General features: G+C 44.7%; 1 protein-coding gene across 1 annotated transcript in view; it reads right to left on the bottom strand.

Annotated features, from left to right (window-relative positions):
* The window catches only part of PRKG1 (protein kinase cGMP-dependent 1), a 468886-nt gene extending 449802 nt beyond the window's left edge, over nucleotides 1-19084 (bottom strand). Inside the window, exon 1 of the mRNA XM_082054422.1 lies at nucleotides 18772-19084. The gene's annotated coding sequence lies outside the window, so the exon portion shown is untranslated. The remainder of the gene's footprint in view (nucleotides 1-18771) is intronic.
* Between the last annotated feature and the right edge of the window lie 8788 nt (nucleotides 19085-27872).

Here is a 27872-nt window from a genome sequence, read left to right as displayed (position 1 = left end):
TGCGGCTTTCCCCGAAGAGGCTTTTAAAAAGCAGATAAACACTTTTTTTACCGGAACTGTGCAATTCCATGTTTCTAACCCAACAGCAGCACTTCTGCGTTCAAGTTGTTTTGCAGCCCTGGGGGCCAGCGATGCAATGAGAAAACTCCAAGAATACTGTCAATTTAGTATAATTATACATATATATATATATATATACACTATGAATTAAAACAACAGCTAGGATGTTGTCATCGCCACCATGCACTGACAGGCTCTCCAGTCTTCACCGCTACATTACTGGACCCCAAGTACAGCCACTGTTTATCGCTGTTTCTTTTGATAGATGGAGCTTTTGCTTAAACTAAATGAAATCTCTGGAGCAGAGGACAGCTGAAAGCAGGTCCCGACCTGCCTTTTTGCCTACACTACCTTGGGTTTAAGTATATGAGCAGTCCAGCATGTGATCATTATTAACATCCATCTGGCTTCAGTTGCTTGGGAGTCACAGCAGGGAAAACAGAGTCATCTACTTGAGGTCTAGATTAAGGTCTATATATATAATATTTATATATATAATATGTACATGCCACTAAGAAAAGACAGTGAACTGAACCCGTGAGCTTACTGACAGCCACAGCGAGTCGATGGGAGCGTTACCAATTATACAACCAGCAACTGCTGCAGCTCCAAGGTCAGCTCCTGGGGAAGCCCAAATAAGAGTCCTCAGTCCCTACATCAAGCCAAAGTCACCCCCAGCATCCATCGGCCCTTCCAGGAACACGCTTGGTGCCGTGTCTGGATTTAGCTCAAAGCAACTGGGATTTTATCTAAAGACAATCATCTAAAAGGCACAGAGATAAAACACAGCCCGCAACAGAGCTAGAGCAAAAAGAATTAAGTCACTGCATAGGGCCAGACATCATAATTGACTTTGACCCTCTTAAGCCCTCCAGACATCCCATATATATATGAAAAACCAGGCAGGGAGTGAGGCAGCTCCTAACTGGAAACCACTCAGGTCAGAGCGATGCAGCCAGCGACCTCGCAGCAACAAGAAGATTCAGCACCATCCCATCTTCTCAGGTGCAAAAGGTTGTGTACCTGCCCTGCCTGTCCTGATAATTCACCAGGTAGCTGCAGAAAATACAGCACAGCCAGTCCTGTTTACTCTGGGCAGTCCCCACTATTAGGATTTTTAAGATGGGGCAGTTGCAGCTATTGCCAGTGGTAAGGATAGGAGTAAAAACCCCCCAGCTAGTTGCAGCCCAGGTAGCTCCTGCAGGACTTGGCAAAGAGTTTTACAGCCACTTAATTATCAGTGCCTTAAATTAGTGCTTCTTAAAAATGTGACTTGAGTCTGGCTGGTGATACCCCGAGGGATTATAGTTTATCCAAGGCAAGAGCGCGATCCCATCTATGAGAAAGGGTGACGCTTTGCCAAATACACCAGTCTCCGAGCATCCTGAAGCAGATTCCCACGACCAACCCCCAAACACGGGTGAACAGCCACAGTGACAAATTTCACATACAAAGGAGGCAAAACCCAACCTGGAGCTGGCACTAACCCTGCTGGCTTTGGCCGGACTCTGCCAGAACTTATTTTCTTGGCTCCCAGCATCTTTTCTGTTACGAAGCACTATAGAAAACAGCTTACAGAAAGCAGGTATGTAAAATACGTCAGTTATCGAACCCAGGAAGGATCAGCGCCTTCATTCCTCATTCAAGCCCCTTCTAACAAAGGCAGATAGATCACTTTGCAAGCCCTGAGCACGCAGACATTACTCAGACTGCAGCTGTAATTATCCCGCTGGAGGCCGTGCCAGCTACCCCTTAGTGTAACTTTAACAGAGTATCAAAGGTGATGCTGGATTTCTATAAAAATCAATACCCTGGCTCTTATTCTGCCTGTACAGCCCCCACCATTTCTCATTTAAACTCACTTTTGCAAGCAAAGAGCCTCTGCAGCAGTAGAGCACATTTGAGGTCGTAGTGCTGCGGGCTTGGGATGAGCCATGCGAAGTCAGTAATTCCCTCCCTTGTTAAAAAATAAAATTAAATGAAAAAATCAGTATCTATATTTTATTTAGATAGTGACAAAACTCCATATGTATTTTTCCCCCTCTCAATGCCAGCTAAACTTTTGCAGCAGCTTCCTAAGGGATGCAGCTACGTTAGGGACCAAACAACACAGATGCCGCACCAGGTAGGACCTTAAGATATTTAAAGGGGTTTACACTTGTATTTATAGAGGAAAAGTGATGTTTGGTGGGTGTTGGGGAACAGGTGGGATGGCAAAAGCAGGCTGGTATCAGATCAAGTGCTAATTGAATTCAAATAGGGGGATCCAGGCACTTTTTTGCCTTCTTCCAGGTTTTCCTTTGGATCATTTTCTTTCTTATCATGCCCAAAGTAAGGTGTTATGGGACAGCATTTTAAAGTTCCAGGGAGGAGGGATTAATTTTGTGCCATTTCCATCTTCAGTGAACGTCATTTTAGTCCCTATATCACTGAGTAATTTAATAAACTGTGTCACCTCCTCAGCGTCTAATTTACTAACAGCTACGAGGCCTTTTCTCCACACAATAACTCCCCAAATGGGAAGCAGAAAGCATCCACCCAGTTCTCTTTGCATGGGGAAATGCAAAAGAGATATTTATATTAAAAAAAACACAACAAAAACCCATCCTCCTCAGATCCCCAGCAGCTGATGCTGCAGAGCAGTCTGTGTGCTGAGCTCCTTGCAGAGCTCCTTACACCTTACAGAATTTCATTAGCTCATGGAAACATAGTGATGTCCCACATTGAATATTGCCCTTGCATTCAAAAGCTGGAAACACTTCCCTGTATTCTCCTACTCTTGCTTCTTGGCATGTTTTCTTGCCCTTGCTGGTGACTTATTGTTTTGTATACGGTCCCATAGTTTACATTTCTTCTAGTATTAATATCAATTAAAATCATCAGCAGCGTGTCACAAGCAGGATGTCGTTTTCCTTAACTGAAGGAAAAATAGGAAGCCAAAGATATTGATTTGAATACATTGGTATCGTCACGCACATGCTCTTATTGCTGATCTCTCCCCGCAAATGCTCAACAGCAGAGGATACAATGAACACTTTGCTTTTTAATATTGAGACGGTAAAACAAAATTAAACTGCACGAGCAAGACCTGTTGGGGCCAAAATACCCAGCACCCAAACTTCGATGCTCTGAACATCTGTGCCTGAGTCCTTGCCGCCTTTTCTTTAAAATCCTCTATCACAGAAGAGTTTCCCTCTCTGCATTTGTGGTTCTCAAGGCTGTGTCCTCACTATCATTCCACATGGGGTAATTTTGGCAAAACACTGAACATGCAGAAAAACCTGAGAGCTTGGGCATCACTCAAAAAAAAAGTCACTTTCTGCTGGGTTTGTGTCCCTCTCTCACATTTAAATAGAAGATCATGGTGTTATAGCTTCCTTGTCATCTATTACAAATTTAGGTGCAGGCTTTACTGAAATAAATGTCTTTACAGAAAAGATTTTTACAAATAGAACTAAAAAATTAAAAGTAATCATAAACGGGTAATAAAAAAATGCCTTCCATGTGGGGAGCAATGGAGAACAACTTTAAGAGCTGTAGGAATTCAAGCCTGACAATACACATTTTTCTGCTATGAGATCCATGGCAGCACATTCTCCTTCTTGCAAAGCCATAGGAATGAAGGAGCCTTCTCGATCGCTTACTTCTCTGTCCAAAAAAATACATTGTTCTCTCCAAAAATGAGCTACCACGCTTGGTAGTTGTGTTTCCCCAGCAACATGGTCTGTGAATGGCTCTGCTGTGAAATAGGGTTCTGACACACGGAAAATGTTTAATCCCAAATGTTAATTCCCAATGTCACCTCCTTCTGAGACAAAGGGGAAAAGACACACAGTAAGAAGAGTTAAGTTCTCCATAACGTGGCTTCTCCAAGGTTCCTGATGGAAAAATTATGTTGAGCAGTGACCATGTCCTTCATTCCTCTCAAACCAACCAAGCGGGTCCCAGGTGAGCACTCTGAGCCACCTTCCATGCTTTTCCAGAAAAAAACAGTTCCGGATCTCAAACATTTCCATCTCCTTTCATTGCATGGTGGTGCTGAGCAAAACAACCTTATTTTCTTCTAGGTAAGAGCCCTACATCATCCAACCATCCCCATGGAAAGAGTTGCTAATTTCTATTTTGTCTCCTTTCTGAAGTAGTGTTGATACAGACTGGAGATGTATTCAAGTTCAATACGCTTGGGACTTTTAAAAGCAAAACCTCTGACATCAAGAAAACAACAGGTAACATGGTACAGCAGTCAGAGGCTTCCTTGCCACCATGCAGATGACCGAAGGTTACCTGAGGGTCCACCTATCACTCCTAAAACATTTTGCTACTTCCACTAGCATGTCACCCAAGAGATACAAGATCTGAAGGTTTTAGGGTCTTTTAAGGGAGGTTGGTACAGACACCCAGTGTTGCAACCACAGCGTAGGCTGGAGGCACCAAGGTTGCTGTCCATGGCCCAGCCCAGGAGGGTCAACGTTGGAGGGTCAACGTTGCAGCTACAGCAGGTTGCTCGTGGCTGTGTCCTGGCAAGTCAGGGCATATCCATCTCAAGAATGGGTATGTACTGAGGTGTACTCACTGCTTTTTTGTGGGGAGAAAAACCAAACGTATTTCTCCCAATCTGATGTGGGAATAAATCAAGAGATCAGGACCTAAGAACGACCACTGAAGGTGAGGAAAGGGGTTGAAGATCTGGAAGAGGATGTTCCCTTACATCACCAAAACTACCACTGCTTCACAGCAGTGCTGATACTGCTAATGTTGCCTACACTTGACAAACAGCAAAAGAAGCATCTTGAAGGAGAAACTAAAGACTTCCACTTCCTTTAACATGAAGTGGCCATGCCATGGGCTGGAACACAAGAGGCACAAAAGAGTTCTCCAAGCCCAAGATGGCAGGACACAGAGCAGAGCTCTGCTCCAGAGTAATCTCCCTGGGCACTGACAAGGTGCATCACAGCCCTTGCGTCAACAGCTTCATTTTCCAAAGGACTAAGCCCAGGTTTAACATTCCCCGATATGCCATAGACCAACAGCAGTCAAGGAACAAAGCACCTTCATCCTTTCTGCTCTGTGCATCGTGCCATGCCCGATAACACCAGTGTCAGAGAGCAAAGTCCAGCAGCACAACACAACTGCTGACAGCCAACTGGCCAACCACAAATAAAGCCACCGATGGATGATTTGGAGACAGAAACATTTCTGCAAAATGCTCAGTGTCTCACCTGCAACAAATCTAAAAAGCTTTCTGCTCCTTACAGTCATGTTTAAGTGCCAAAATAAAAGCAGCGTGCGTAACGTGACAACTGACGGCTATCTTGGGAAGATGACACCAGACCTGACCACAAAAGGCTGCTCTTCCTGAGCACCCTCTGTGTTTATATCTGATTGACTCCAAAACCAGGCTTCCGCTGGGGCTGGGGGTATTTGTGGAACGCTACTTTGAGATATAATCCAACTTTTCCTTCCTGATATTCTGCTAATCTCTCCCCTTTGAACACAGCACTAGAGATGACAACTCAAATGTAAACAGCAAGAACAAACTCAGTCAAGATGTCAAAAATGGATCTTTAAAATTAGGAAGGTGACAAAGTGGTTGGAAAAATGACCGTTGCCTGTTTTGCTATAAAGGGAATTTTCAGCAGCAGTAACACCAAAAGTGAGCTGGTCCTTGGCCAAAAATACATCTATGTGATCTGTATATAATTTTGAGTGATGACTGTAGAGGCAGCAAGTACCTCCAATCACAGCCCTGAACTCTGTGTTTATTTGTCCACAAGTGACTCTTGCATTGTGCAATTCTGACGTTAAAACACCCTTCAAGAGTTGCTTTCATGAACTGGCAACATGTGCAGTCACTCTGGCTTGGCACCACTCCATCGCCAAGCAATGCCACCAGGCTCCAGCTGGAGGCACTGGGGTGGGGGTCTCCAAACACCCACTCCTAGCATGGCCAGCTCTACCATAGGTTGCTCAGGGCCGTGTCTGGGTGCACCAGGGCAGTCCCCAAGGATCATAGAATCACAGAACAGTTTGGGTTGAAGGGACCTTCCCAAGTCACTCAGTGCCCCCCCTGCCATGAGCAGGGACATCTTCAGCAGCTCAGGTTGCTCAGAGCCCCATCCAGCCTGGCCTGGGATGTCTCCAGGGATGGTTCATCCACCACCGCTCTGGCCAACCTGGGCCAGGCTCTCACCACCCTCAGGGCCAACAATTTCTTCCTCATGTCCAGTCCAAATCTCCCCTCCTTTAGTTTAAAACCATCACCCTTTGTCCTATCACAACAGGCCCTGCTCAAAAGTCTGTCCACATCTTTCTTATTGGCCCTTTTGAAGTACAGAAAGGCCACAACAAGGTCTCCCCAGAGCTTCTCTTCTCCAGCTGAACACCCCAGCTCTCTCAGCCTGTCCTCCCAGCAGAGCTGTTCCAGCCTCGGATCATTTCTGGGGCTCCTCTGGCCCCTCTCCAGCAGGACCTCATGTGTCCTGTGCTGAGGATCCAGAGCTGGACCAGCACTGCAGGGGGGGTCTCAGAGTGGAGCAGAGGGGCAGGATCCCCCCGAACCTGCTGCCCACATTGTGGGGATGGAACCCAGGGCACCCCTGGCTTCCAGTGCAATTTGCTGGCTCATGTCCCATCTCTCACCCCTCCATTACTCCCAAACCCTTCCCAGCAGGGCTGCTCTCCATCCCTCCATCCCCAGCCTGGATTGATCCCAGGGGTTGCCCTGACCCAGGTGCAGGCCTCACACTTGGCCTTGTTGAACCTCATGAGGACAACAAAAAAAAGGACAGGACACCCCCCACCACTGCTGAGGGCCCTGCCCCATGGATGCTCTTCCAGGGGTCTCCTCCTTCAATGAACAAGGTTATTTTCAGACCCAAGACACAGCCCTATTCCTCACTTTGCTACCGCAGCCCAGCTCCTGGACAACACAGTCATTAACTCCATTATTTATTGCTCTTATCATTTTCTTATTACTTGGCTCACAGCCTGCTTTTTTAGGACACCAGATGAGCCTCAGCTGCTTTACAGATACACTGAGAATATTTGGCATTATGAGACCAGCCAACACCCTGAGACATCCCCATCACATGCTGTTTTGTGAAGCCTTTGAACTTTTGCATCTTTATATCAATATTTAGGTGTTTGAGATGTACTGTTTATTTTCTTCTCTTCCAGCAAAGCTCGCATTCTGGAAGAACATCCTGTAGCTTCCTCATCTTTATTTAGATTTCCACAGCATTTTAACAATCATAATGTAATTTCCCAGCAGAGATGTTAATGTCAATCTCTGACTGTGAGAAATTAATGCACTGAGTATCTATGTTCCTTTCCAGTTCAGTTTTGCAGGTATTTCCCCCTTGTTTCCCTTAAGGACTCTGTGCTTTCTAAATGTATTCCCATTTTAAACCCCCAAGCAACCGTACATTCAGCATCTATGCCCTTTGCTTTTGTTAGAGAAATTACTCAAAGAAAAAAGGGACCTTAGCTGCCTGCAAACCCTTCCAACACACTTTCATCAAACCTTCCTTAGCAACAGGCACTTTTAATGATTAAATACTTTTAAACTAAGAAATACCACCATGCAACGCTCACCACAAATGTTCAGACTGTTGTGGGAGCGGAGAAATACTTAAAACCCGCACAATTCGCAAAGGCACCATGAAGTGTAAAACCTGGAAGTTCAGTCAACATATAGCAACAGAATCTTATGTATTTCAGGTAGAGCAAGTCAAGCAAGCTCGTGAAGGCTCATCTCATTAGGTACAAATAGATAAGGGAAGTGTTACAGCTGGGGATTGTTTTAAATCTAGCAAATGTTTACAGTGAGAAAATGAGTTATTGATGCTACTGAAATATCTTGCATGTGGTGAGACTATATAGTTGTCTTTAAAAGCAATTATTTATGTAACCTGAAGGCCAGAGCTGTATTTATGACCTTTTTTATACTTCCTGTCAAAGACAAAAACACAAGTTCAGCAAGAGGCACCTAACACTACATCTGTAGTATCTAGTGGTTCTGTGCACTGAGCAAAACCAACAAAACCAGATGCCTTCTTAAAAGTATAAATTAGTATTTTTTTCCTCTGGTCAATTTGTTCTTCATGTGAGCATTTTATGCATCACCTGCTTCCCATATGAGAGCCTGAAAACAGCCAGATAAGCACCCTTTGCTCCCACAAACCACTTCTGCAGAAGAATATCCAAAAGTGCTGCATCTTAGCTGTCTCATATAGCCTCATTTTTTTCAGAAGGCATTTACATGCAACTGCCATTCTTCCAATGGCTAAACCACCCTAATTTTAGTTCAAAATCAAGGTACATTTACGTTATGTCAACTGGTTCATGCAATCAGTCCTGCAGTACTTCTGCACTCACATTTTAATGAGACTTAGTGTCCGGCTGTTGTGCTGTCTGCTGCATCTCTGGGAAACCATGATCTTTGCTGTATCTCTAAAGAAAAACCCCACAATCTTTGCAGGATTGTGTTATGGCTGATTTGCACTGTAAGATGCATGTACTGCATTCAACTCACACACTCCCCCTCTGAACCCTTTCCTATAACTTCTGATTTGAGAAGAACACGCCCCTGAGCATCTCATGTCCAAGCCATGAGGGTCCCATTCACTGTCCTGATGTGTCCTGTCCCACAAGGTGCTTACCCTGGAGCAAGTCGCAAGACTCAGGAACAACTGTTGCAATACATTCTCCCCATGGCAGGCTACTTTTTTTTTTTTTCCTACTTTTTGCAGAATATATAGACTTTGCTTCTTCATGGGGATACACGAACCTGTAGGTGCACTTTGACTTGAGCTCCTTGCAAAAGTGGCATCTCCAGTCAAGGTCGGACATTGATTCTGCCTGGTTTTGTATCCCTCCACCCCAGCAAAACTTTAAAAACTTCATAGAGTCATAGAACAGTTTGAGTTGAAGGGACCCTCAAAGCTCCCCCAGTGCCCCCCCTGCCATGAGCAGGGACATCTTCAGCAGCTCAGGTTGCTCAGAGCCCCGTCCAGCCTGGCCTGGAATGTCTCCAGGGATGGTTCATCCACCACCTCTCTGGCCAACCTGGGCCAGTGCTTGAGAGGGGAGCTTAGGGGACAGATGCACAAATTGCTGAAGACATCAAACAAGAAGCTGGCTACCTTACAACATCCTGGGAGATGTAGTGGTGCAGCTTCGAAGAATCAGTCACCACCTCCATGGCTGGCTTGTTCCAAAGCCAAGAGATGCTGCACAGCTCATGGGTTTGAGTGCAATAACCACAGCTGACAGTGGACAAGATTGCTTTTTTCCCCCCAAGCCCTCTCAAACAAAGTCCTTCCAGAAAATAATTCCGTCTAAGATTAAATGGAAAACATCCAGCCTAAGTCTGGCAGGTTTGTCAGCAGCTAGAAGTGGGTCATTTCAGAGCAGTAGCCTTGTCTGGCACAGCCCAGTGACCAGTGAGGCTTTTCTTTGTGCTTTTCCTATTTCCACAATTAATACAATGACTTCCCCCCCAGAATGAAGTCTGGTTGCATCTCCATGAGACCCAAGAAGAGCCAACCTTGTGGTGAACACAGCATGGCCCAGCTATTCAGTCAGGGATCAGAACTGAAACAGAGCTCCAAAACTGATAAATAACAGGTAGAGTTACTGAATACCCTCAATAGTTTTCCGGTTTTATTATTTAGGACATTCCTGCAGGAACACTTCTAGAAACCATGGGGATGTTCTGCAATTTCAAGATCAACATTTATTTCTTGTGCTGTCTTATATGTACAATTCACACTCAACAGCAAATTCAGTATAAATATATGTAAGCAGGGTCATTTAGTTTAAAAAGTGCTATTTCTGAAATATAATTACTTGTTGCTTCCAGAGAAAGTCATAAAAAAGGAAAACACATTTGTTAAGAGAGAGAAGTGGAGAACCAGATCCAAAGAGAAATATGTTCCCTCTGCAAAGCTCAGAGTATCCAGAGGAAAATAAAACTGGTGGGGAAAAAAGAAGTATCAGTGTGACCTGCAGCATTGCTGCACCGTGGATAACCAACAGTTCCTGGGGACTTGCAAGAGCCACGTCCCAGGGACTCCAGCAAATGCTTAAGAAAACAGCACTTGCTAAAATTTGAGCTTTTAGACACCTTGGACTGATCTAAGGTTACAACAAATGTAGAAGCTATATGTCCATTTACAGTGAAAAGGTCTTCAAAAGCTTTCATGTATGCCATGAAAAAGATACTGCCCTGCGATTTCTTACAACTACTAGATGAATAAAATATTAAAATTTGTTCCCATATCTGTGTTAAATAGAGTTTTATAACAGCATTGATAGTTTTATAACAGCATCTGAACAGGCTGGTAGGATCTTTATACCAGCGTCTTTCTCTAGAAGGTTTCAGTAATTGTGGGGTAGTTACAAGGATGTTGCATTATGGAAGTTATTTGACATAACAGATGGAAAATCTTCAGTTCTCTCATGGGTAGAAAATGTGCTGCCCACCCCTGTGTTACTGCCAGCAGTAACTCCTAGACAACCAGTTCATCCTGATAAGAGGTTATTCCATAGAAAAATGCAGGTAAATTTAATTACAGAGCAGAAACACAGCTCAGGACACCTGCCCATCACAGGGAGCACAAGCAGAACACATTCACCCCTTTACGGTGACACTTGTAACATTTCTCACCTGCAAGACATGACAGTGATAAGAAGAAAAAATAAAAGCCCAACTGAATCAAACCACATAGATTCTGAGAACATGACAGAAACAGCACCGCAGCACCTGAACTCTGACTCCATGGCCATTTTGAGCCTGGAGTTGGTCTCTTTCCAGATCCACAAGTCAGTCTGTGGTTCTTTCTGGACTGGTGATGCTGCAGTTACAGATCGATAAGTTCTTTAGATAGTATTCATTTGTCAAACATCAGGTTCCTCCCCCCATTTCAAAACACCTCAGTAAGGTTTCCTGCTTGATATACATTAGCACTCCACTAACAAAAAATTAAACTAGGCCACTGCAACATCCCATGGAGACCCTCTTGACAAAGAGATTAAAAAAATTATATATATATAAAATATAATCAACTAGTATAGACTAGAATTAACTCTTTTTCAAAAAGATGTTTTTAAAAATGCAAGGTTTTCTCTTGAAACAGTCCCAGCAGTTGAGTCAACCCAAAAGGAATTTCAGGTTTCTTCATTCCACGAGAGGAAAGGAAAAAAAAAGCAGCACACATACACAATTATTCCAGCCGACCAAAAGTACACATTTTTTTGTTTGCTGGCCGAACGAGAACACAAAGTTTTCCACCCAGCTCTGTCCTCGAGGGCAAGGTTTTGCAAGTGGAAGCGAGCTGAATTCTTTTGATGATGAGTAAAGCAGAAGAGTGGCTATCACACCGCTGGCTGCCTCGTCCGTACGCCAACACCCTTTAAAAACCTACATGCGTCACCCAGAGCGGCAGCAAACCCCAGCGCTCTTTGGGGTGAAATCGGTCGAGTTGGCCCCAACCATACCATAAATGTGAAGTTATTCTTATTGCAGTACATGAGCGCTCAAGATCGTGTTTCGTGACTGCTTAGAAGCAGAGATGTTCTAGAAGTATTTTTAATTAGGGCAAACTTCTCCGATTGCTGATTCAAGATCAAATGATTCAAGAAACGATTAGACAACGTCCTCATGGTGCAAACTGTGGGGTTGTCCTGTGCAGGGACAGGAGTTGGACTCAATGATCCCTGTGGGCCCCTCCCAACTCAGGACGTTCTACAATTCTATGATGATTCATGAAAGGGTCTTTCAGTTTATGACCTAGTCCAGGTCTACTTAGATCAACCAGTTTTTTGGTCACTCTATTGGAAATCAAAGTGTAGGACCAGAAAGCACCTCCAGAAGTCATCTCCCAGCCCTTTTTATTTTCATGAAGTTTATTCTCTAAAATCTCTTACAAATACATGCTCCTAAACTTCAAGCTAATATTCACTCGTCTACATGACTATGCATCAGCTACTGTTGATATTTTCAGACAAATTGCTATTGAACAGAGTGTCACCACACACATTAGATTTCCACCCACATTCTGTTTAAAGAGTTGCTCAAGCAATCCCATAGGTAACATGGTACCAGTCATCATCTGCAGGAAATACAGCACCATTATTCAAAGACCTGATGCTTCGGAAGTCTCTGGCAAGGTTAGAGAAGAAACCAAACAGCCTGTGGATATGCCACTTTGATCCATCTGCAACATTTTCACAACAGAATTGACTCATGCAGACCATGAATGGGACAAAACCTTGAGTTTGCTCTAAGCAACTGTTGGCTCCTGTCACTTCTGGAGGTCCCTTTGGAGGCTTTTGCTTCTGAACACCAACCTTATTGAACTCCAACACAAGGAGAGGTCTCCCCAGCTCAGGGAAGGCCAGTGGTGCCCCATCCTATCCCCAAAATCAGAGATATTCTGGTTGCTTTCTAGAGAAGCTGAGTGAATTCCCATTTCAGCCTCACTTCTTTTGGCAAGCTGCCAAAAATCCACCATTCTAGGAATAATATTTGTTTACAATTCAGAATGTATACATACATTGCTCACTTGCATGGTATCTAAACATTTTTTCCCCAGACATTAGTCCTCAGGGGAGGCTGTTGCTTGAGTCCAGGCTGGTGTCCCTGCTCACAATGTCCAGGAAAGCTTGGAGGGGGGATGGAATCTTAAAATATTTTAATTTGCTAGCAAGACCATATCTATCTGGGCTCTTGCACCATAGGAATCTATATCGCTTCACCCTCTTACTCCAGCCAAATCCTCCTGCCCACAGGAGCATCCAACACTTATTTCCAGGAGATAAATAGTTATCAGAGGTGTCATATCAACAAAACAGAGCTGAAAAGGAACCTTTTGCGAGAGAGAAGCCAAGCTTTTAGTTAATAAATACATTTTTGGGGTATGCACCAACCTCAGGTGTTTTATATTTACAGTTATCTTGAAGTGGAGCTGGATCCTGTTTCTTGGTCACAGCTTAGACAAAACAGTAGGAATAGGCTCTGGAGCAGTGTTGTCGGTTTTTATGTATTTAAAAGAAGCACCATTTCTCTAGGCACGGAAACATTCGATGGCTTATGCTTGGCTGCATCTCAAAATGAAGGTATTTCCCATACATCATTATGCAGGGCAGCTCCAGGGAGGGTACTGGCAGAGCTCGTTTTAAACAGCAAACTGCAACACCCTGAAAGCTAACAAGATCCCAGATTCATTTAAAAAATAAAGTTAAAAAAATTAACGCTTCAAAGGACAAAAAATACCCCTTACACCCATGCTGAATGACACAGCCTTGCCTAAACTAGTCAGATTAGTCTATTTTTCCATTCTATTATATTAAATATTTACTCTGTTAGTGGTTAGTAGTCACACATCCAAAAATAAACACTGCTACCTTGCATCACAGACCCTGTTCTGTTCAGATTTGGCCTGACGCAGAGGATCAGCCCAGCCACCCACCTGAACTTGGGGATGGCTCAGCAGCCCTGCTCAACAACACCACTGATGTTACTGGTTGGACCCAAAGCCGAGCCCTCAGGGAAGTTCACATTTAGACCTGGCAGAGGGGCCAAGCCTCAGGATTTGGACCTAAGCTACATTTGTAATCTCCTGAAGAAGAAACGAGCCTTCCTGCTTCAGCTCTGGGCTCCAACAGGGCCTCATACCCAACACGCCAACTCTACTCCAGCCTCTGCCAGCAGGGCCCTACACCTTCAGGCTCAAGACCACCCATGGTCAAAACCAACCCCTGAGAAAACAGACCACCCAAGAAGCTGTGGAGAGAAAGGAAGAGAGGGAGAAAAAAAAGATGTGGAGAGTTATTTAAAACATATACATGTATTTCTTGGCCAGGACTAATGCTGGTTCTCAGCACTTCAAGGCTGCTGGACCAGAGGTTGGTATCACACAGAATCCCAGAATGTCAGGGATTGGAAGGAACCTGGAAAGCTCATCCAGTGCAATCCCCCCATGGAGCAGGAACACCCAGATGAGGTTACACAGGAAGGTGTCCAGGCGGGTTGGAATGTCTGCAGAGAAGGAGACTCCACAACCTCCCGGGGCAGCCTGGTCCAATGTTCTCTTACCCTCACTGAGAAGAAGTTTCTTCTCAAATTTAAGTGGAACCTTTTGTGTTCCAATTTGTATCCATTGCCCCTTGTCCTATCATTGGTTGTCACCAATGGCTCCATCCTCCTGACACTCACCCTTGATATATCTGTAAACACGAATGAGGTCACTCCCCAGTCTCCTCTTGCCCAGCTCCAGAGCCCCAGTTCCCTCAGCCTTTCCTCACACGGGAGATGCTCCACTCCCTTCAGCATCTTTGTCGCCCTAATGGTATCTAACTGTCCATCACAGAGATGTCTATGTTTAATGGGACAATAGGGTCAGACTAGTTCTTCTAAAACACTGTTTGGAAGAAGATACTGGCACTTCTATTTGTATAGGTGACTAATTTTTCCTGTACCTAGAGAACTTGAGGAGCTGATCACCCATTCACAGCTCGGGGCTTTCTTTTCATGGTATTACTCAACACCCACTTGTTATTTCTTCTTTGGGTCACAGGAACTTTTTAAACTTCATTTTGCAGTTTTTCCTTATACCCTTGTTTTAACCCTTTCATTCCCAAGGGGATTCAGTCCCATGATCATAATCACACTGCAGGAAGCTCACAAGAAACTTGCCAAATAAGAAGAGATGAGCAATTCCACCTGCTGGGCTTTTCTCTTGAGCTCCAGATGCAGCTTCTCAGGTAGTTCCAGAGAGGAAAAACACAACTAGAAGAATGTCCTTGGACACTTGCAAGAAATGCAAATCACCAGCACAACAGCAATATCAGTGCAATGAAAACTCTACTTTCCCATTATCCATGGCATTTCTTACTTCTTTCTCTAGCCTGCTGACTAATTAATGGACTGGTGTGTCCATCTAGTTTGAGGGACATTATTTAATACATAATTTTCCTCTTCTGCAGAGAAATAGCTGGACTACACTCACCCCTCCCAACACAACACGCTGCAAGATTAAATGCCACTTCCCATTCTTTTTCCCTTTCCCCCTACACAATTTGACCAAAACACTTTTCTTACTATAGTTGAAGATGACCCTGCTTATTGCAGGGGGTTGGACTAGATGACCTTTGAAGGCCCCTTCTAACCCAAACCATTCTATGATTCTATTTCCCAATGAATTACCAAACCAGGGACTTATAAAGCCCAAGTAAGGACATTAAAGCCTAGCACAGCTGTGAATTAATTTCTGAATTGCCATCAACAGCTCTGTACCTGTTCTATAACCTTTTGTATTTGATGCCTTAACAGTATCAGAATGTCCCAAGTCTTGTTCTGCAATACCACAGGAAAATAAAACATGCTTTAATGCAATGTGCTGCAGAAATACTTTTCAGAAGAAAATTATTACCTATTGGAAAGGTACAATGAGTCATGGAAACATGACTACCATTTTAAGAGTGATTTGGGGAATATTCCCCATGCCTGTATTCACCAGGCTGACACAGGAGTTAAGAAATGGTTTTTGAAGCAAAACACAACTGGAAAACAGCAAAAGCCACATGGAAGAAAACAGCATCCCAAACTATTTGCTCTTGCCTCCCTAGGTGGCCCAAGCTCAGAAGAGGCAAAAGGCTCAACTTAGTGGTTTAGGTCTGGCCTACAAGTACCAACCTGCTTAGAAAAATCTCCTCTCTGTTCTCCCAGCAGAAGAAAAGTCACCAAGGTACACCAATGTCTTTATTTTTATAAGTTATATGTAAAAATAAATATAAAAGGCCTCCAAGCCTCATCTCCCTCATATCTCCTACCTAGACTCACCTAGTATCTTACGCAAATTGTTACCATTTCTCTTATCAATACCCTTATATCCCAAAATCAATATAACTTTTTGTACCTCCTCTATTTTAAATATATAACTGTGCAGAGTTCACTATTTTCCCCCTCTAAAACACTAGAACAGTGACACTGATTCCATCTTCTTTACACCTGCTCTCAATCACAGGGATATTTTCTTTTCACCCCCAGCTTTCCTCTATCCAGTGGGATTTTGGATTGATGTTAATATTCCCAGCTCCCAGATAATTCCTGCTGGTTTGTGGTGCTGTGATAGTGGGCTCATGGGAGGACCAGGAGATATCTGCAGTATTTAATGAGAAATCTCTTGCTCCAACAAACAGGACCTCATTCAACACCATATCATTTGTCTCTGTAAATGGTTTTTTCCTTAGGTGGGCTTATAGCCACATGGATGAGTTCATACTTCCCATTCTTCTCCCTTGGACACACCAACAAAGTATATTTCTTCAATTTGTGACATCTGGCAACGGCCATTTCAAGCTACTTTGTGCTGTTTGGGTGGTTCCCCCTCATTTGAACCTTTGTCATAACACAAGACCCTGAGGAAGCTCAAGTTACACCTGTATTAGAGCCCAGGCACCAAGTTCCATGTGCTATTGAACAGCTTTATTTCGACCTATGCTTCAGGATCTCCTTTGAGCTGCAAAAAAACCCCTTTCTCCTCAATTGAAAATAGGTTATATGCTGTAGGTAGCCGTGCAGGCCGCGCCACGTTGAGTTCATGCAGCCTCAGAGTGTCCTTCCAAAACAAATAGACAACTGTGCAAGTCCAGGATTTTCCAGGTCACTTATTTGTCCCAAAACAAAAAAAGAGAAAAAAAAAGGAAGATTTTCTCCTGCACACACATAAACCACAAAAAGTTGCTGCAAAAATAACCACATCTGGCCTTTGAGTTTAATTATTTGTTTTGTGAGCTTCGGTTCCAGCTGGGAGAGTTGTAAGCATATATTTCATAAACTGAAATGTTAACACTGAACCTTAATATTTTTAGTATGCGATATATTTACACAACATTTATTTTAGCAAGTCCTAACAGCATTAGATTGCTTGTTGTCATTGATTTGTACATTGAATCCAACCGATACTTTTCACTTGTGTTTAATATGAACTATTACTACTAGAACATCCTATTACTTCAGAATACACTTAAAAGTGAAATAAGAACTGTTCGGGGAGTCAAACCTTAGAGAAACCCATTTCCACCTCAATAATTTTAACGTCAACTTACTGCGGGAAGAACAGGGGAAAAATAACCAGAAAGTAAAAGTCTGACTTTAACTGTACTTATACTCCCGTTGGCTGGAAATATTCACCTATATCTTAATTTTCATCGTCACAGCTCTTCTATTTTGCCTGTGAAGCACATATTGAGAAGTTTTCTTTCCAAATAAATATTGTTTCCTTCCATTTTGTGAGAACCACGACAACTGAGAATGATGAACTAGCCACCATCAGTATTTTTGTATAAAGAACAACATATTCATATCTTTTTGCAGGAAGGAATTTACGAAAGCCTTAAAACCTGTGACTTCAGGGTTCGTCTTCATATCGTACTTAAGTAGGACTTGGCTTTATGGAAGAATTAGAAGTAAGTAATAAAATGTAATTATTAAGTACACAGTATTATTAGGTCCATGATACACTTGTCTTTTTCTAAGGGCGAGTAGAGGTCATACTATTAATTTCAAGAAACTGCACGAGCAGAAGTGGGAAAAAGCCAGGAAGCAGGCTGGGAAATCTTCTGTATAACTAAAAATAGCTGAATGTCATGTTCAGTTAACTCCCCAAGCATTTGGGTCTAGTGACATCTTTTGAACACTTATTTGGTACAGAATTAAAACATGCTTCTAATAACAAGGAGAGAAAAAAACCCCTCACATTTTCATAACCAGTGTTGCCACTAACTCCTGTTCTAAGCCACTTTTTGACTCATATTTTAGAAAACAATATATATATATGTGTGGACATAAATTTACATATACGCACAGGACATTTGCTCCAATATAAATTCCTTTGCAGCCTAGAAGCAATTCTCTAGCAGGGTATGATGCAGGCTGCTTAAGCAGAGGGTGGTTTTTCAAAGCCATTAAGACTTAAATTGAATCATTTATAATTATAGACTACAGTAGTATTACCGTATGCAGATTTATTCTGGGGAAAAGGAGCATAATGATGTTTATATAGCTATAACAAGTTGTGATGGTGTTCAACACAATCTGTAACTCATGACTCTTTGCATATGCAGCCTTCCCTAATAATGTATACATGATCTATGGGATCTATTGCCCACTTGGGAAAATCCAAAGCCCTTTTAGCAGCAGCCCATTTCTTCCTCCATCTCCAGCAGTAATCATACCATTAACCAAAGGTCCACCCCACCCAGGCACCCCCACACCTGGACCACAGCATGGTCAGCCTCACCAACACATTCCCACCAAGGGGAGCAAACACAAGACTCAGGAGATGCTTTCAACACTATTAACACTCGACCTCATCATGATTTTTACAGCTTTTAAACCTTGAGAAAGTAGATCCCCTTAAATCATAGATCATGCAATGACAGCTGAGGTCTTGTGTTCCTTAAGGCCATGCCCCCAGCAAGGGCCTTCACATAACTTACTGGGTTATGTGGAAAACACACACTTTCTCCAAGAGCAAGGACTCATGGAGGAACCTCCAGCACCATCCCACATCTCCAGATGCACAGAAGCTCCTGCACCAGGTTCCTTCACTACCCCAGTAACCAAAAACAGATTGGTCTTTTGAAAAGAACATGTGTATCCACAGTTCTTCACCCCCCCCAAAAAAGCTCCCCAGCACCTCTCACCTTAGCAGAGCCTCTACTTTCCTTCCGACTACATGGCAGACATCCCCACACAAGTTCTTCTCTCCATGTTGAAGCGAATATGCCCTTGGCCTGGGTCCAGCCCTTTATCTTCTCACCACTTGGCAGCCAGTTCTCCAAATCTGCTGCAGCTGGGTCTCCAGGGAGGATTGGGTTGGTATCACCTGTAGCTCAGCACCAATGGGCACAGCTCCATGGGCTCCTCACAGATCTGGCCCAGCTGCAAAGCTTTAGTTAGAACACCTGAAAAAACTGTCAGGGCTAAGGAGCTAACGAAAGAGGGGATGTGGTTGAGATGGACCTCCTTCCAGCTCCAGGATTTAGAGGGGAAAACTCCAGTGCAGAAAGCTAAGAGGACAACCAGGACCACTGCTGGCATGATTATGGAATAGGGAATAGTTCTGTCTTCCTGTCCTTGGGGCTTTCCAACTGTGCTCCTCCAGAGGCTTTCAAGGAAACGTAAATGCAGCTCACGTCTCCTCTTCCAAGCAAAATCTGATCTGGGGAGAGAGAGACAAAGGAGAAAAAACCCACAGCTGTAGCTCTCTCACAACATTTAAAATATTATGTTAAAATCCCAAGTTCTTTGACATCTGAATGGCTTTCCGTGGTTCCCCCATGCCCATACGTGTTGCCCCCACATCTGTGGGTCCATCTGGTGGAAGCTACCCAAAATGGGGCTTGGCCACTGGCTTTCTGTCCCGAACTCTTCTGTTTGCACATCTAACCCCACTCATTATCTGCATTTTTTCTGATGAGCAGATGGCTTTTCCTCCCCAGCAAGTTTATCTCCCGTGTCACCAGTCTCCCCCATTACCTGAGCTCAGATGGCATCCCGCATTGCTCTCTTTTCCCCAGAGAGACTTTTTCATTAGTCCTTTCTAGTGATGGTCACATGAAAACGCATGGCACTTAGTTTCCTTGGAGCCGACTTGCTTCTTCCACTGTCACAGCTGCAGGGCAGCAGCATTTATTTGCTTGCTGAACTATTTAAAATCATTTTCTAAGGTGCTTGGCGGCATGTGAGCGTCAAGTTTGAAATCCGACGTCACCGATGATCAAATCTTCCCAGTTCTTTGTGACAGATGAGATAGGATGGTATGTTTAATACAGAAAAATCTCTTTGATCGGGAAAAAATATGAAATTCTATCTGCCCATCACTCTCAAGCTTTGCCCAGAGGGTCAGAAGCAGCAGCAGACCCCAACCCTCCCCGGGTACTGAGCTCAGGGGTAGGTGGTCATCGCTGGGGTTTTGTTTGTTCTTAAAAAACATGCTCCAAAATCTGCATTTGAACCCCTGAATTCAGCAGAAAGGTGGACATTGTAGGACGGACATTTCCTTGGGAGTAACAGCATTTTTGGGCCAAGCAACAAGTGAACTTGGGAGCACCTGGAGAGACAGCGGTTGGGTTGAGTGAGGAGCGTGATGCTGCTGGTATGGAAGGAGCGAGGCCCCCGTTATCTGCCCCCTGCGCAGGAATACCTGACGCTTTTAAAGCTGAGCAAACACCAGTAGGGCACTTTTCCAAACCTGAAGCGTCAGCAACAGCTGATCGTAAACCGCTTCATTTAACACACCTCGAAACAAAGCCTGATGCAGCCTTAAACGTAGCTCAGCATCGGCGTAGGCAAAGGCTGGTGGTGGTGGGGATCAGCTTTAGGACTGGAAAACTGGTGTGGTCCTGGTCCAGTGTTGAGGTGAGAGAGAACACGCAGCAGGACGCAATGGCAAGGACGGGTCCCTATGGTGGGACACTAAACTCGCGTGTCATACAAGAAATAAGTCTGCCAAACCACTGCACAGTGCCCATTTCGTTATGTTTATGGTCCAAAAGTATTTTAGCAGAGGCAAATGTTCAATTCAGCTGTTGCATCACCATATGCCACCCCCGAGGACCACAACGTCTGGCTGCTCAGAGGTTGCCACACTCAGAACCCACCCATCGCAGAGATTCATGGCCAAAGAACATATCTGCAGCCTTTTCTAGGTGCAACAAACCATCCCGGAAACCTGCGCTGGCTTTCCCTGCTGCAAGTATATTGAGTCTTTGCTTGGATGATGTTTTCATATCAATTCCCGCAGTTTGCAGGCTATGTGCATTTAGGCCACCAGCAAGAGAGATATGTCACTCCTGCCACCTTTCTCCAGCAAGCCAAAATCTCCTATTGGAACCAGGACTGGCACCAGGCTGTGTCCCTTCTCCCAGTGTCTCTGCTGGGAGCAGCAGTGATGGATAGGCTGGAAAAGCCTTCGGCACAGAGCGAAAACACCAGCAACAAAATGGTAGCACAGCAACGGCCCTTAAGATGTGATCTGAGTTCAGTCCTTTGCATTTATTTACCAAAAAAACGGGCCTGGGTAGGTGCTGTCAGAGCAGCGGTGACCCAGCTATCTGGTCAAAGGCCTGTGGGGAGCCGGGAGATAGAGCGGGTTAACGTTTAACCGCAGGGACTGTAAACCAGCCCTGCGGCTGCTGAACCTTTGGAGTTTGATATGATGATTAGGGAATAACCGGAGTGACACGTCGCAAACTCTCCATAATCAAGGAGACCTTTTTCCCCGGTGGTGATCTCCCAAATTGCTCAGGTAAGTGGCCGCTCATCCTACTCTGAGGTTTGGGGCGCGGGGACGGGGTGTCATGAGAATAGGGGCTTTGGGCTGGGATAGGGAAGGAGTAGATCCACCATGCGCCTTTCTCGGCTTCCCCGGTGATGTCCCACCATCAAACCCACACCTCGGGTGCTGTTGGACACCGGTGGGGCTGGACTGGGGGGTGCCAGGACCACCCTGCACCTTGAGGCTTGACTCACCCACAGCACCACTCACCTCAGTTTTCTGATGTGCAAGATGGGTAGATAGGGACTCCTTGGTGACTTTGGCATAATTGCTGCCCGCCAGTGGCAGCAAGGAGCCTTTTTTTACCTCTTTTCCCTTGGGGATCACTGGTGGTTGCCAGAAAAGCAAAGCCAGACAAGGTGGAGGGTGAGGGGGGGGCGGAGGGATTTTCCTTGTGATAATTCAGTCTCAATTTGTTAAAGCACAACTTTGCAGGGCTAATCATTAGAGGGCTTTCCATCCGACTTCTTATTCCTCCTTCTCTTTGTGAAAGGTTGGTCTCCATTTCAAAGGCAATTGCTGATCCTAAAAAAACTCCCCTAAACTCTTCAAACTATCAGGCTTTCCACCCAATCCATGATGCTTCTCTGAAGCATGTTGTGTGCGTTTGGTAACACATCTACAAAAGCTGCGTGCGAGAGGAAAGGTATTTGGAAGAGAGGAGCCCCTTCCTAAGCAAAACATTTGTTGGTTTATACACAAAATACATTCCCAAGCCTCACATGATGCAAAACATGCGGCGCTTTTCCATAACTTTGAATTTATCCCCTTTTTCTTGCAAATATCAATGAGTTCCCACTTTCTGTAGGACCAGATGAGCTGGAAAAAACCCTGTGCCCTGGAAAGCAAAGAGACTAAAACCTTGTGCCATGTTGCTCAATCGGACTCTGTCCCATAGCGTGTCCCACCCCAGCAAAGGGCTGGTGGCAGCTCCCAAAGCTGATTTTGGGAAGAACACAAATAATGCTTTGGATTTTATATATATATGAATCCAAATCCTGAAAAACAAGCTGGTAACCTGAAGGAAAGTGGTTTCTCTAGTAACTTCCTATTTGGGTTACTAAGGGTAAAGAGTGAATATATTAATTAATATATTGATGCTTATTCAGTGTTTTCAAAGGGTGTCCTTCTTTGCAAGGAGCAGTTGCACCAGCGGTTAGACGTGCCCGAGTGGCTCAACACATTCAAACACAAAAGTGTATTGATCTGCACAGGATAAACATGGTTTCGTTATCTTGTTCATGAGAACAGTAACCAGGTTTCCCTGAAAAGGCTGCGAAGGGTCCAAAAGCGGTGGGGGATGAGAGCAGGGTCTAGCTGCAATCACACAGAATCACACAGAATCATCTGGGTTGGAAAAGACCCCACAGATCATCAAGTCCAACCCTTGGTCCAACTCCAGCCCATTGACTAGACCATGGCACTAAGCGCCATGTCCAACCTCAGTTTAAAAACCTCCAGGGCTGGTGAGTCCAGCACCTCCCTGGGCAGCCATTCCAATGCCTGACCACTCTCTCTGCACAGAATTGCTTTCTCATCTCCAGCCTCAATTTCCCCTGGCAGAGTTGAAGCCCATGGCCCCTTGTCCTATTGCTGACTGCCTGGGAGAAGAGACCAATCCCCACCTGGCTAGAACTGCCCTTCAGGTAGTTCTAGAGAGTGCTGAGCTCACCTCTGAGCCTCCTCTTCTCCAGACTAAACAAGCCCAGCTCCCTCAGCCTCTCCCCATAGGGCTTGTGTTCAAGTCCCTTCCCCAGTCTTGTTGCTCTTCTCTGGACCCGCTCCAGCACTTCAATCTCTTTCCTGAGCTGAGGGGCCCAGAACTGAACACAATACTCCAGGTGTGGCCTCCCCAATGCAGAGCACAGGGGAAGGATCACTGCCCTTGTCCTGCTGACCACGCTATTTTTGATACACCTTTCCTCCTCTTTACAAAAACCCCGGCATGGGAGACATCCTTTAAATGGGGAAAACAATTCCCCCTTTTCCAAGAAAAGAACCCCAAAGTGAAGTAAAATCCATGTTTTTTGGGTAAAAGCTTCTGGATCCATCTCACTTCTGGCTGAGTGGAGCAAAGCCGTAGGAACAGCTTGCAGTAGCTGGCAAGTAAACCACATGTAGGAATAGTCACAGGAAGGTGAAGCAGTATTGTAGAAAGTTTGTTTCTTGCCAATGTGGGGTTTGCTAAACACAGAAGTACCTTTTAGAGCTTTAAAACAAGTGACAGTGTTCAACAGACAGAGGAAAATCAAATGAAGTGATGCTCACATTTAAGATAAAAACAATATTTTCCTTTTCTAATGGCACTGGGTTCTTGACTCTGTGACCATGGTACTATTGTTAAAAAATTGGTCAAAAATGAGGATGAAATAGAAAACACACCTGGACAGTTTGCTCCCTTGAAGGTCCTAATTTCAATATAAACACCTGAATAAAAGGCAACCTCCTCTCCTTTTTCTTTTATTTTCCCTTTTTTCATAATGGTCATTATTGACAGCAAGCCATCTGAAGGCCAGACCCCTGAAAATGGCTGAATTCCAACTCCCAGAACAATTCTTTCTATTAAGTGTGGTTTGGTTTTTCATTTGTTTGTCTCTTTTGCGTGTGTGTTTGAAATAGTGCTAAAAATACTGCCTTAATTTGCTGCAGTTGTTCACACTTTCCATCAGCAGCCATGAAAGGGGGGTTTTCCCCCTGTGAGGGTGGATTTGCTAATTGATTAATGGCCCAGGGAACAAAGAAGGTGAGAAAGTAATCATGTTTGCCCGGGTTCTGTGACAGCAACTCTGCTCCTTTACCTTAATGATTAAAAAAGAATAGCCCAGTACAACTGCAAGGGTTAAACTGATGCCTGGAATAAGGCAAAAGGGCTGAGATCCCACCGGTTTTGGAAATAAAACATCCCACCGTGGCTTGCATCCTGGAAACAGATGCACTAATGGATATGAGCCCTTGGGTGGTAAAGATAGGAAAGTGGCCTGTACAAAAAGGTGTTTCAATGTCCTCAGGCCAAGGGAGATAGGAGAGAAGGGGGAAAAGACGTGCTTGGAAAGCTGGGGGCTGGAAAGCCTCTTTTAATGTGCTTGAGATTCACTGTGTTGGGGTTTATGCCTCTTAAAAAACAGAGGTGTGATTTCTGTTTCTATCCCCCCGGAAACCCAATGGATGGAGGAAAAATCTCGCTAGCAAATAGTCACAGGAAGGTAAAGCAGTATTGTAAAAAGTTGGTTTATAAATTGCTTATAAACTAGCTGTGGATGACTTGAGACTGGTAATTAGTAGGAGGGACCAGATTTCTAAAAGCAACACTACAAAACCAGATCTGGGTGGTGTGTTGGCTCGTCCGCACATGCGTCCAAGTCAGAGCATCCCCGGGGATGGGGATGCTGCGTTTTTTGAAAGCAGCAGCGTGTGGAAGCACTGGGCACAGATTAAGGTCAGATCGTTGCTAACACACACCCCGAGAGCATGGTTTTAAAAAAATGCGTGGAATTCTCCAACATCATATTTTGCGGTGGCTGTGATTAACACCTTGCACAACCTTGAATGCTCTTGCTCCCATGTTCCTAGCGAATTGCTGGAGCATATCTTCGAGCACGCCAATGTCTAGACATGCTGGTCTAGAGCCTAAAAAATTTGCAGGATGCCTTACGAGAAGAGCCCAGAAGAGCTTGCCTGGTTTTATCTGATGAGGCAGAAACTGAAGAGCGATATTGCTCTTGCTGGAAATGCATCAGCCAGCAAGATGCTCTATTCCCATCCCTCCCCCAGCCCCATGGCTTGTGCTCACTGCTCGGCATGAAACCCACACCTGGGGTGAGATATTACTGGAAATTACTCCTTGGAGGAAGAGGAGAGAGGCAGAGACACACAGCGTTTAGAGCACTGCATGCAAATGCATTCAAAGCAGCAGCCGCTGAGCCACCCACCCCTTAGGGAAGTGCGGAATGAAACAGCACAATCCGGGCGAAGGGGTAGGAAAAAAAAGGCTCTTACACTACTCCTCTATCTAGGTCGTGGCTGGGGACAGACTAGAAACCTCAGCCGAGTTGGAAACCCGCCGAGGTTTGCCTGGCTGCGGTCCAGCCGCTTTCCCGGCAGGGAGAGGAGATGCTGCTGGCGCGGGGCGATGTCTCTGCCGGCGCTCGCTGCCCACCGCGATGCTCCAACACCCAGGCAGCCAGGAACCAGGTTGCTACAGCACTGATATACCTAATAGTTTGAAAAAAATAATATATATATGTGTATATATATATATATAAAATCTAAGGCGGTGAATATTAGACACAGGGCAGCTGTCCCTTTCTGTCCCCAGCTCTGCCCTGGCCTTTGGGTAGATGAGGACAGGCTCGAGTTCAGATACAAAGGCTAAGAAAGAGTCATGGAACACAGCGCAAATTTGCACCAAGTGCTACAATTTCCTTGCTCAACCCTCTGATGAATCCACGATGCAGCAAAAGCAAAATAGAACGGGCAAAATTTGCAGTATGCCAGAGCTTTCCTCTATAGGGCACATATAGAATCATTGTGGTTGGAAAAGACCTTGTCATGCAGGGGAGGATTCAAAACGAATTTGGATATTTTTTTTTCATGTATATATTTTTTTTTAACACTTTTTCCTTCTTAAGCAGCCTGGGAAAGTGTCTGACTTGTTTTTGCACAGCAACGTGCTAATCCTGCCCTGCGCCACGCTGAACCCCAGCTCCAGAGGACTCAGCAGGCACAGAAACCTCAAGCAACAACGGGGCTTTGCTGCCGCCCTCAGCAAAGGCAAACCAAGGCAGTAATCGGGCTCCAGCTGCTGCAGAAAACACTCCTTTGGGAATTAGAGCCAGGAGAGAGCTATTGCATTGCGCAGCCCATCTCCCAGCTCCTGCACGTGGGTGGTTAAAACACCGAGATAACCTGCGAGCATGGCCAAAAGAAAAGTCAGAAGGCACTCGCAAACCCCAGCTCCAAAATATGGCATTACAGATGTGTCTCTGTTTCCAAGTGTTTATGTCACAGCCTCCAGAGCTCGGTGTGGTAAAACCCAAGTGACATGAGGCTGAGACCCCTACAAAGACTTGGGATCCTGCCCCATTTTGGGCACTGAGTACAATCCACCTATTTAAATTTAAGCACCTACTTAAGCCTTCCAAGATGTGTGATCTAGGAGTGCAGAGCAACTAATGTCCAAAGGCAAAGAGGCCAAGCCTAAACCTTAGATTTTCCCTTGATGAACCCCAAAAGCAGCATGTGCTACTAAAATACTTGGGTGTTACGCAGCCAGTTCTTGGAAAAGGCTTTTTCTGTTATTCCCATAGTGTCATGCCACACTCACAAAACTCTGCCATAATTGGCTGTATTGCACTTCTTTACCTGCAATGCACCAAGAGATCTGCTGTACGGGTGGATTGTTTAGGGTCATCTGCCCAAATTCTGGCATTAGCTCAGGGTGCAGCCACAGCAATCCATCCTCCTTCCGCCTTGTCTGTCTCTCCCCTTGGATCCTTCAGATTTCCCTTCTCCCCAGCCAGCATCTCCACAACCATCCCATGCCCTTCGCTGTGCTGTGCGGGGTCCTGCGGTGCCTCATCCCCCTAATCCCCGATACACCAACCCCATCTCATTTTGGTCCTGTTTGCTCTCCAAGCAAACCTAGAGTCATCATCACCTTCCATTAGCTCCACCTTTGTACAATTGAAAGCAAATTAAGGCAATAACGATCATTTTGGATGACGTGATTTAGCAAATTCCTCCTCTGAGTTCTTGGTCCTACCATTCATAGGACATGCCCTGGCTAAGAGGGCTTGAGAAGGCAACTGGTTTTGCTCCTACTGATCTTCAGCATCAGCCCCTCATCATTCGGATTTCAGCTTTAGGGTATTTTCAACCCAAAGCCAGAACTTAAATTTAAAAAAAAAAAAATATATATATATATATTTAATTAGATATGACCTAAAACTACAGCACTGATCCAAAATCTCTGAACCCGAGGTTGTCTCAGCCCTGAACAGATCTGGAGTTTTCCCATATTATTTGTTTTCAAAAACTGGCCAAATCTGAACCTAGGTCTTGTTTCTTATGAAGTGCTGGACACGACTTGTACCAGGTTCTCTTCCCAGCATCAATGGGATGCACTGACATGAAGGACTCACCACCATGTACTCAGCGCAGGATTAGGTATTTTACGCTACAATATCCCTCTGCGTCTCACTAGAGTATTGTCCAAAAATCCGACTGTGGGTTTATATGCTGTTTATTTTTGTGCCACATGTAAGAAGGGGATATTTCCACTTTTTCCATGCTCTGTGGTGTTTTGGTTTTGTCTCAAAATGACTGATTTAGCAAGACTGATCCTGTTAACTTTCTCAGGAGGGTGGACTTTCTCCCTCTAGCCATATTAATTTATTTAATTTATCTTAAATTTGATTGCAGTGAGCACCCCTAATTAACCTGATTTTTTGCTGATAATCACTCACA

Source organism: Streptopelia decaocto (assembly GCF_964273445.1).
Source record: "Streptopelia decaocto genome assembly, chromosome: 5".
Classification (NCBI taxonomy): Eukaryota; Metazoa; Chordata; class Aves; order Columbiformes; family Columbidae; genus Streptopelia; species Streptopelia decaocto.
Note: the sequence above shows the minus strand (reverse complement) of the source record. Positions and strands in the feature narration are given on the sequence as shown.